This window comes from Mytilus edulis, chromosome 1 (assembly GCF_963676685.1).
Source record: "Mytilus edulis chromosome 1, xbMytEdul2.2, whole genome shotgun sequence".
Taxonomy (NCBI): domain Eukaryota; kingdom Metazoa; phylum Mollusca; class Bivalvia; order Mytilida; family Mytilidae; genus Mytilus; species Mytilus edulis.
Window position 1 is genome coordinate 66,836,601 of NC_092344.1, and position 12,296 is coordinate 66,848,896.

Genomic DNA, 12,296 nt, shown 5'->3' on the forward strand with positions numbered 1-12,296 from the left:
AGAGTTAACAGTTCATTAGATCATTATCTGAGATATTTCATATATAATAACTGGAATACAGAAACCTGTTTTGTCTATTTTGTCAAATTATATTACAAGTAAGCATTTGATTGAAACACAAGGTGGAACAAAAAAAACAAAGCAATAACCTAAAACAAAGAATAGTATCTGTACATAATACGATAAATATTGATAATAATCAATGTTTTATTTTATCTAGGGATTTGTTTGGGTTTACAAAATAAAAATGTGACAGTGTCTCTATCAGCGCAAATACGATTCACATTTTGAAAAAGTTCTAGATTGAAAGAGGCAGACTAGTCTATGGTCGCAAACTGCTTTGACATGTGTTTAGATATGTGAAATCGCCAATTTATGATCAGGTATACCTTTTGCACTTTGATTGTTATTTTAAATAGTTTCGTAGAATAAGAACACAAGTATTGAAATAGAAAAATCAATGCCATTGGGCTCCAATTTGATATATCTCCACGGACATCAAGCAAAGTACGAAGTATCCCAATTGATTGTAAAATTAAAGTTGTGAATTGATTAAAAAATGACAAGTCCACTATAAATAAAAATCTTCAAATGTGTCATTAGGAAGTCACAGACGAGAATCTTGTTTAAACAGCTACATCTTATATTTTCAATCGAATATGAATTATGCTTTCTAATACTGTAGATTCGTAATTATTCGTCGGGTATCAATTTTCGTAGTTTTTGTTGCTTCAGGGAAACACAAATTAAAATTTTCAAATATATATATTTTTTCCATATATGCTGACTTAAGTAAAGCAACGGAATCTTATATCCACGAGAATGCTAGATTTCCTGAAACCACAAAAATGGGACGCACGAAAATAAAAGAATCAACATTATTGATTTGGCCAATGTGTTTGTTATGTCGTTTTTTGTAGTGTGGTATACTTTGAGTGAGTTTCCCTTTATTATACCGAATTTGGTGTAATATATGTAACCCAGAACAAAAGTGTATATTTGTATGCAGAGGACAACTGCATAATTATATATTTTAAGAATCAACCTTCTAGAGACACAACAAATCCAATGAACCAGTTAATACGATATTCCAGGTTTTGAATGTCCGTTCTTAATCTCTGTAAAAGGGTTTGTTACTTAGAAAGAATCTTTTTGACCAACTGTTCTCATTTGTAAAGTTCAAGTCATCTTTTCCGAAAGTTTAAAGGAAACAAAAAAAGAATGATCATGATAATAATTAATATTTGGTGTCCTTAATGGAACATCGTTTTTAAAAATTACAACGGCTATTTTCCATATGACGTTCTTGCAACAATTATATCCTCGTTTTAAAAAACCTTAATTGTATATATTCGACATTGGTTTTTTTCTCTCTATTCACCGCCATCTGCTGTCTGTTTTCCAAATAATGATTTATAATTTTAGGTATGCAATTGAAATAAAAAAAATCAAACAAAGAAACAAAGATATTTTTCTCGCTTATTAATTTGATGATAATGACACAGATAAACAGATGAAATCTTTGAATCACAAGATGCTAAAATTAATAATAGCCAAGGACAAGGGAAGTATATGTCCGGGAGACGGAAGATCTAAACGAGGGGCAACAAATACCAAAGGGACATTCACACTCATAAATTGAAAATAACCTGTCAACGCCTTGCCTAAAATAAAAACAGAAAAGCAGACACATAGTAGTACACAAAACACAACATACAAAAGTAAAGACTAAGAACCCCACCAAAACTTGGGGGGATCTAAGGTGCTCCTGAAAGGTAAGCAGATCCTGCTTAACATGTGGCAACTGTTGTGTTGCTCATGATAGTACAGCATCTGCTTACAATATCTTGAATACCAATCTGTTTTTGCGATTAAATTTTCAAGCACAGACTGAAAAAATAATAAACACAATTAGTTATGTTTCATATATATATATATATATATATATGTAGGACTCGGAGGTGCGATGGGGACGCTGAAGTGCGGTGGTCACGCTGAAGTGCGATGGTCCACGCCGAAGTACGATGGTCCTTTCGCTGAAGTGCGATGGTTTATCTTGACGTTTAAATATTGTGACGTTTTCAAATACAGCGATGAAAGTTGTATGGCATCAAGTAAAGGATATTAAATAAAGTAACCAAAGATTCTAGTCTCGAACAGTTTTCAGCAATGCACAAAACGTTTAAAACTATGTCAGGCGTCAAACATTGGGGAATATAGCGGCAAAAGATAAACCTGGTTTTAAGATGTGACCAGCCACGACATAGCCAGGCTTATGGAGTAGAACGCCATTGTGAGATATGTGACTAGCCACTTCCAGGCTTAGGAGGGTACATTGTCTAAAATTTGCTTTTTGTATATTTATCTAGAATATTCCGAAACAAAACTCTCTGTCATGTTATTATGACATATTTGTTGTAATAGCAATGAAACGAGTTATTTCGAATATCGGTATGAAAATGAGACTGTTCTATGACGGCTTTTATTTATTGAGGGCACTAATTTATAAAATACAAAATTATTGTATTTATTGGCTCTTAGTAATGTTCAATAGCGTATTTGAATAAAATTTCAAAGACTTAAATTTACTACAATACAAACAATTCTTAGCTCTATTTTAGAACATGTAATTTAAACTTGTTGAAATGAAGTTAGTTTAAAATTTGTCAAAGTAAGCTTTAAGAATTCCTTTTTTTTGAAATTCGTCTTTTAATTTAGATTTATCATGCATGTCTCTAAACATAGTATGCAACGCGTAACAGTTTAAAAGTAGGTGTTCTCTTATATGCATTTTATACGGTGCATTTGTTAGGGATATATTTCAGATTTCATTTATGAAAGGAAATCTATAGAGCAGAAATTTGATTTTTTTTTGTATCAATTAAAAATGTAGATTCAAATATTTTTCACTTCAAACCATCAAGTAAAACTTCTTCAAAACTTATATATGATGTATAGTTCGGCGTCAGCAAAAAAGAAGCCAAGGAAAGTGTTTATCTCTTCTTAACAAATACGTATTTCATTGAATCTCGATATTTATCATGTTTATAATTTTTCTAACAATGACGTTCTACCTCCATAAGCCTTCAAATGTCATGGCGGGTCACAGATGAGCTTACCCGTGTTCGCTGTAAACTTTCCGTACGACAAATGAAATGTCTTTAGCTTAACATTAATGTTGACTCCTCTTCAAGTATGCTTTACACGATTTTGTGTGGACAATTTAATAAAGAACTTACTTAAAAGTATGAGCAATGTTTTTGCTATATCAAGTTGATGTTCTTTTAGTTCCGAGATAAATCCTGATTTGTAAGAACACCGTCACAGTCTAGCCTCATTTTATTGCGGTTATACAGTATTTAGTTTTCTACAACATGTTAGGCCGAAAATAACCTGACTGGTCTCTATACGTGTAATTCCCAATTTATTTTATTCTCCTCAGCAAATTTTAGTGGAAAACGTTACAATTATTTTTTATTTTATATAGATCTAAACTCTGAATCTTTTTTTTTCCAAACTACTACACCAGGCTTATGGAGTAGAACGCCATTGTGAGATATGTGACTAGCCACTTCCAGGCTTAGGAGGGTACATTGTCTAAAATTTGCTTTTTGTATATTTATCTAGAATATTCCGAAACAAAACTCTCTGTCATGTTATTATGACATATTTGTTGTAATAGCAATGAAACGAGTTATTTCGAATATCGGTATGAAAATGAGACTGTTCTATGACGGCTTTTATTTATTGAAGGCACTAATTTATAAAATACAAAATTATTGTATTTATTGGCTCTTAGTAATGTTCAATAGCGTATTTGAATAAAATTTCAAAGACTTAAATTTACTACAATACAAACAATTCTTAGCTCTATTTTAGAACATGTAATTTAAACTTGTTGAAATGAAGTTAGTTTAAAATTTGTCAAAGTAAGCTTTAAGAATTCCTTTTTTTTGAAATTCGTCTTTTAATTTAGATTTATCATGCATGTCTCTAAACATAGTATGCAACGCGTAACAGTTTAAAAGTAGGTGTTCTCTTATATGCATTTTATACGGTGCATTTGTTAGGGATATATTTCAGATTTCATTTATGAAAGGAAATCTATAGAGCAGAAATTTGATTTTTTTTTGTATCAATTAAAAATGTAGATTCAAATATTTTTCACTTCAAACCATCAAGTAAAACTTCTTCAAAACTTATATATGATGTATAGTTCGGCGTCAGCAAAAAAGAAGCCAAGGAAAGTGTTTATCTCTTCTTCACAAATACGTATTTCATTGAATCTCGATATTTATCATATTTATAATTTTTCTAACAATGACGTTCTACCTCCATAAGCCTTCAAATGTCATGGCGGGTCACAGATGAGCTTACCCGGGTTCGCTGTAAACTTTCCGTACGACAAATGAAATGTCTTTAGCTTAACATTAATGTTGACTCCTCTTCAAGTATGCTTTACACGATTTTGTGTGGACAATTTAATAAAGAACTTACTTAAAAGTATAAGCAATGTTTTTGCTATATCAAGTTGATGTTCTTTTAGTTCCGAGATAAATCCTGATTTGTAAGAACACCGTCACAGTCTAGCCTCATTTTATTGCGGTTATACAGTATTTAGTTTTCTACAACATGTTAGGCCGAAAATAACCTGACTGGTCTCTATACGTGTAATTCCCAATTTATTTTATTCTCCTCAGCAAATTTTAGTGGAAAACGTTACAATTATTTTTTATTTTATATAGATCTAAACTCTGAATCTTTTTTTTTTCAAACTACTACACCATATTTTCTGACGTCGTATTAATTGGAAAATTGGCAAATTATAAATTGAATTAAAACAAATTAAGATTTTAAAGTCTTTGGTTGGAACTGAACAGAACAAAAATTAAAAGACATTTCAAATGCGAGGCTAGCAGCACAGGCACTTGTCATAGAAAAAAATTCCTATATACCTTAGTGTTATATTAAGGTATATAGGAATTTTTTTCTGAGACAAGTGCCTGTGGCTAGCAGCTACTTTTGTCAATAATTAATGATGTAATTTCACATATTTGTTTTACTCAATGTCACATGCAGACTGACCATCGCACTTCAGCGTAACCCCAACAGCGTTGTTATCAACAAGTCAGCGTCACAATGTCAACATCGCACTTCAGCGTGTTACCCAACGCACTTCAGCGTAGACCATCGCACTTCAGCGTGACCATCGCGGTTCGGGGTACCATCGCACCTCCGAGACCTACATATATATATAGTTTCATTATATTATCAATCACAAGCTCCTTATTTAGTACCAATGATGCACAATCTTACTACACAGTTAACACTGGCTCTTCTTTTAATTGCTCTATGTAAGGCATTACAAAGTTTGCTCGATAAATGTAATCAGTACAATAGTAATTTGAAATAAAATTGAGAATGGAAATGGGGAATGTGTCAAAGAGACAACAACCCGACCATAGAAGAACAGACAACAGCAGAAGGTCACCAACAGGTCTTCAATGCAGCCAAAAATTCCCGCACCCGGAGGTGTCCTTCAGCTGGCCCCTAAACAAATATATATACTAGTTCAGTGATAATGAACGCCATACTAAACTCCAAATGGTACACAAGAAACTAAAATTAAAAATAATACAAGACTAACAAAGGCCAGAGGCTCCTGACTTGGGACAGGCGCAAAAATGCGCCGTAATTAAACATGTTTATGTGAAAGTATTTATTCTATCTTTCATATCGTATAATTTTATGAAAGAGAAAATAAATACATCCATATATTACTATTTCACTGATACTCTTTTCTATAAATAACCCGAAATGAAAAAGGGAATTATCTAGTCATTTTATATAACGTCAAGATTAGAATTTTGTAAATAAGCGATTATCAAATAAACCGATCATCATGGCCAGGTGTGGATTTATTTGTATACACATAGATACGTACATACATGTACATTGTACAATGGAATGTATGATTGCATATATAAAAATATAGTTTTACACTTTTTTTCAGTACAAATGTTTTTTTTTGTAGACGACTTGACATCATTGATAAAACAGTTACACTGTATTTAGCTCAATATGTCAATGGAATGTTTCTATGAATACTGGTTATAGCCTTTCACAGAACCCTGATCCGTAGTAAAAATGTTAAAAATAGTAACATCCCTATCTGTGTAGATGGATTTTGAACTGTCCCGTCATTTATCAATTTCTTATTCAGTCGCGTGATATATAACCTTTCAGGTAAACAAGACTCAACATTTCAGCATAACAGGTACTTATTTTATTTGTCATTTCAATGATTAATTCTTCTTTGATTACGATTACCATTTTCTCTAAAATAAGTATTACCTAAATAAATTTGTTATTAAAATCATAATAGATACCAGGATTAAATTTTGTATTTGCGTCAGACGCGCGTTTCGTCTACAAAAGACTCATCAGTCACGCTGGAATTTACAATATTTAAAAAGGACAAATAAAGTACGAAGTTGAGGAGCATTGAGGACCAAAATTCCTAAACGTGTTGCCAAATACAGCTAAGGTTATCTATTTCTGAGGTAGAAAAGCCTTAGTATTTTCTAGAAGTGCTGACTACTGGGCTAGTGATACCCTCGAGGAATTTAAACTCCACCAGCAGTGGCATCGACAAAAGAGTATTATTTCAACTTTTGGTCTGTGCTTAAGAAGTGTTCACACAATGCAATGTCAATTTGAGCTGAATTCGTCCTTTACACGAAATCTAAACATTCCTTCGTCCCCCTTTACTTATATCAATGTTCACATGTTGTAAAATCGTGTTTTTATTACATGCAGCCGATAGTAAATATAGGCCTTTCATGGTTTAAGTGTACATAAAACTAGATATTCAGAATGTGAAATTTATTATGCATATTTAAGGAAAAAACATCAATTGAATAAAATTGATGATAATGATATTAACGTTATTTGCAATTTAATTGTCCGAAACTCAAAATATTGCCCAGTAATTACAACGATTAAATTTCCTTACAAATCCCTTTTCAGACTCAAAATATCAATCATATCATTCTCTTTGACTTTCTTTACTGAGTGGAATCAACCAGATCCATTAATAAATAGATGATTCTTTAATCGATTGAATGCGATTTGATGTACGTCCAGTAGAAACTATTCCATTCGTGTTCAGGATGACCAAAAACAATTAACAAGGTTTTCGACTGCTATCAAAGGAGGGACATTTCGCGAGAAGATAAGGGTACATTCTGTTTTGTACATATAGTTTCGGTTTGTGCCCTTTGAACTTAAGGACGCTTAATTATGGCAACAGAATATGCATGCTCGAAAATCTTTTCTGTGATTGGAAAAAATGCTGTAATGGTGGGTGATTTGGTTGTGTTTGAAAAAACGTCTCGTTAGTTATATCGTGATGGAAAGCAAGTGAAAAACTATAAATATTTGACTAGATCTTACAAAGATTTATATTTTTATCAAAATAATTGTTTCTTCAATAGCTCTTTGCATCCGTGACAGCTGTTTATTCGGAACAATTATATAATTTTAATGTAAACTTTGTTGTACGAATGTACATGACTTTTAGAACGCACCTACGCATGTGAGATTTCCGCTGGGTTTTGGTGAATGTAAACAGACTGATACGAGGACCGAGAATACTGAACACAAACAGAGAAAACGTTATTTAAATGGTATCTTTGTGCTTCTGAAGGTTATCGAAATGATAGTTTTAAACATATACTCAAATTTAAATACGTCGGATATCTTTTTAAAGATAGTTCTTGTTTGTAGTACATTGGATAGGGATGTAAATTAAGCTTTGCAATCAGCTACACTTGTATGTTAAGTACCACTTCTGGACTTCTGGTACAAAATAACTCCATGTTTAAACATGTGTATATATCCATTGAAGTTAATAAATTGATGAAATCGGTACCTCGATCAGAATTAGATTATGTGCAGTTTTTGGAGACGAAAAAGATTTAAAATACAGTAATCCTATTTTGATGAACATTGTCATTAACAGAAAGGGTGGGGGCAATCTAAAATAAAAAAATAAAATGTTGAAACAGAGATATGTCTAAAATTTTACACAAATTAAGATGTTCATACAGTCATTTATGGTTGTTTATTGAAAGTAGTTTCTATTAATATAATTTAAGCAGGGGAAAATTACATTGACAATTGCTAACTGAACGTCACTGTACAATGTGATATCAGACAGGTCCTTATATAAAATAATCGGCAAACTGATATGTACTGATAGTAATGCAACATTGTATTAATTATCATTGATATATCTCTCATCAAACTAACTTTAGCAAAAGAAACTTTCAATTTCAATTTTCCTATAGTCAACTTTCCATTTATGTGTAACAACATCCCAGCGGCACCAGCATATGGAGTATATGTGTCTCAATTGATACGTTACTCCAAAACTATCTCAAAGTACGTTGATTTTGTTGAACGAGGAATACTGCTTTTTCAAAAGTTGCTAAGACAGGGCTATGAATCAATCAAATTAAGGTCATAACTAAAGAAATTTTACGGTCGCTATCATGAGCTGATTGGCCGTTATGCAAATAAAATATGTTTAAACTAACGGTTATCAATGCAGTAGAATTAATTGATACACACGAATATCTTTTAAAGATTCCCAACAAAAAAGGTTAAACTGCATTTTTTAAATTATTTCTAAGAATCGATGAATTTGGGTTTAATAGACAGTTATACAAACAAGTTATACATGTAAGAGGGCCCATGGGTGGTATATTTTCACAATTATCAAATTAATGGCAATTTTTTGTACGAAAAGCAGACACGATAATATTAAGCAAAAAACAAAAAAAAATCATTCTCCTGAATTTGAACAGGTATATTAAGTATGCATGTACAAGCAGCAAATTGAATGTATAAGCTGGATTCAAACCCATTTCTAATGTGGAACAGGGTTTTACTGCATGCACAAACAAATGATTAGTAAGAAGATTTTGTCTTATTGGTAGGAATAAACATTCCACATTCTATGAAACAAAATCCCGCTGCAAATATTTTCACCTGTCCTTAGTCAGGAATCTGATGTACAGTAATTGTCGTCTGTTTATGTAGTTCAAACGTGTTTCTCGTTTCTCGTTTTTCGTTTTAATATAGATTAGACCGTTAGTTTCCAATTCGAATGGTTTTATACAGTATATACAAGTAATTTTCGGGGCCCTTTATATCTCGCTATTCGGTGTGAGCCAATGCTCTGTGTTAAATGCCGTACTTGACCTATAATAATGGTTTACTTTTATAAATTGTTACTTGGATGGAGAGCTGTCTCATTGGCACTCATACCACATCTTCCTATATCTATTTAATATGGGGTTTTTTTTTAACAGAAAAGTAAATAAAATGACTGAGGGACTTAGGTGAAATATAACCTCTACCAATAAGAACCCTAGAAGTGTCATCCATTGGTAGTAGTTTGATCTTTCACGTTGGTAAAAATTAAAATCGAAATAAAAACAACATTTATCTCCTCACTCTATATTTAACACCATTCAACATACCCAAATTGTTATGATTTACAATAAAAAGAAAATATTATCCTTCACACACATGATCATGAAAATACTGAGATATAATTTATAATTAGTTGAAATAAGAATTAGCATAAAAAAAGTTCTAAGGTTCACGTATTAACTTTTTTTTTAAAAGCAACTTGTCTCTACTTCTCCCCGATTACAAGTCGGAATCTGTAGTTGAATGTAATGCATCTTAAGCAAACAGGAGGCCACTCTTTTGGCAAAAATAAAAGTCCAGGAAAACTGGATTGGTATTAACAAAATAAAATCAGCGAAAGGCGAAAATACAATTATGTCTCCCCAATTTTATATTGACTACTCTTCACCTTAGTTTACTGGACGTAAGTTCATTCCATTTTACTACTAGTATTATATGTGAAAATCAATTAACTTTATAAATGGACCAAGGTAGTTTGAACTACAGATAAAAATATATTTAAACATCAAATGCTGCATTAGAAATAAAAGATTGAGCTAAATAATGAAACTTTGCATGCCTATGATATGTAAAATAAAGAAATTGAAAAAAAACTTATCAGCTGAGGCCATATAACACCAAATAAACAAATAGATACTAAAGGTTTGCTAGCTCCGGTAAATAAGATTTTTTTTTAAATACAAAATTGGCAAACAAAAAAGAGGTATATCACAGTTATATTATTTTTACTTACAGCCATCTAAAAGCGAAAAAAAATCATTATTGTGAATATGAATGAAATGATTTAGAAAATTAAATAAATTGATCTATTTGTCCGATTGAACTGTGACATGCATTAAGTTTAGTCTTTTAATACATTCATAATTACATTTATTTGTCTAGTTAATGAACAAAGAGGGGCAAAAGATACCAAAGGGACAGTCAAACTCATAGATTGAAAATAAACTGACAACGCCATGGCTAAAAATTAAAAGACAAACAGACAAATATTAGTACAGAAGACACAACATATCTATAGAAAACTAACGAGTATGCAACACGAACCCAACCAAAAATCAGGGGTGATCTCAGGTGCTCCGGAAGGGTAAGCATATCCTGTTCGACATGTGGCTCCCGTCATGTTCTTATGTTATTACAAATCAAGTAAATAGTCTAATTTGGTAGGTCACATTCGTGAAAAGGGAAGGGTATTGTAGTTACGGCATAAGGAACAATAAATTATAAATCAACATTATTTAATTTTTAAATTACTAAAATTTGAACTCTTATTCTTTTTACTTAGTACTCGGTTGGTAAAATTTTTGCCCGAAAACCCAAATCCTGTATGTTAACAGGTTGACTTATGAGTCCGTCTACGATAATCCTGCTCAAAATATTTATGACCTCAATGTCAGATGGTCGATGGAAATGAGTGGCTCTTCGGTATTGCGATAAACAACTGTGTGTTTCAAACAAATACTCGTCGTACGTTTACACGAATAACCAAAAAATAAACCGACAGAAACAGAGTACATCACAGTTTTAAGATAGCACTGGGGTAAAGCTGATGACCGTAACTGCATTCACGGTCATCCCAAGATGTCGGATGAAAAATTAGGTCAGTTTCTGTATTGTCTGTTAAAGTATTTCTATATCATTTTCTTTACAAATCATACATTGAAACGATGTAAATTTATAAAAGAATCACTCGGAAATCACTAATTACTTCTGAGAAATGTGCATGAAACGGGAAATTCGATTTGAAAAAATCGCCAAGATGACCGTAAATCACAATCGAGATGACCGTAACAGAATCAGCGATTCATAACAAGGCTGACCGTAACTGCTTTTAAGATGACCGTAATTTGTAAATGATGACCGTAACTTTTAAAGGATGACCCTCAATTCTAAGAAATATCCGTATTTATATAACTATCTTTTTGTATCAAATGATTAATCGTGTTGGTATACACATATTAATATGAAAGTTTTATCCTATAGGTAGAAGAAAATAGCTTCAAATGCAAAGATTACCATATGTATCTTTTTTACAGTAGAGGGTTCAATTTTTAAAATGAATTTGCCAAAAGACATGCGGTGCACAGCCTTCAACTGCTCGACAAAAGATTTTTTTTTGAAAATGCCAAAATATTGCATGTACACCCATTGATATTCATAGGCAGATCCAAGGGGGGCCTGGGGGGCCCGGGCCCCCCCTTTCGTGGGAAAAATTTGGTTGATTATATAGGGAATCATTGAAGCATGACTGGAGCGGCCCCCCCCTTAGGTCAGTTTGCTCTTGAAAACTGATAAATTTATCCACATAGCGGTGTTACGATCGATCGTTATATGTCAGTTATATTTTGAAATACAAATGTATCTACTAGCTAATGAGCAGTAGTTAATGATCTTGTCTGCATTGATTCAACTTAAAAATATTGTCTGTTTGGATGTCAGATGGAATTTTTGAAAATTCTTAAGCATTTAAAAAAATTCTAATTAAATATTTCATGGAAGGGCAGACTAAACATTTTCAGTGGTTGAAGATTATAAACCCTAGTTATTACACACACATTTTCATCATCCAAATTAAAAGACTGTCGTCAAGTACTTTTAGAAAAAATATCTATTCGAACACACCTACTCTGTTTTTGTGATTCATTAGATAGGTATCTCAATTGACCCATATATTTCATCTTTTCGTACTGTCATTTTTTTACGTTATAAAGTCAACCTGTAGCTTTGATATATAATAATGATAGAATCTGAAGCGAGATGCTATATAAAATACTCTTGCTTTGTACGTCTTAAAGACA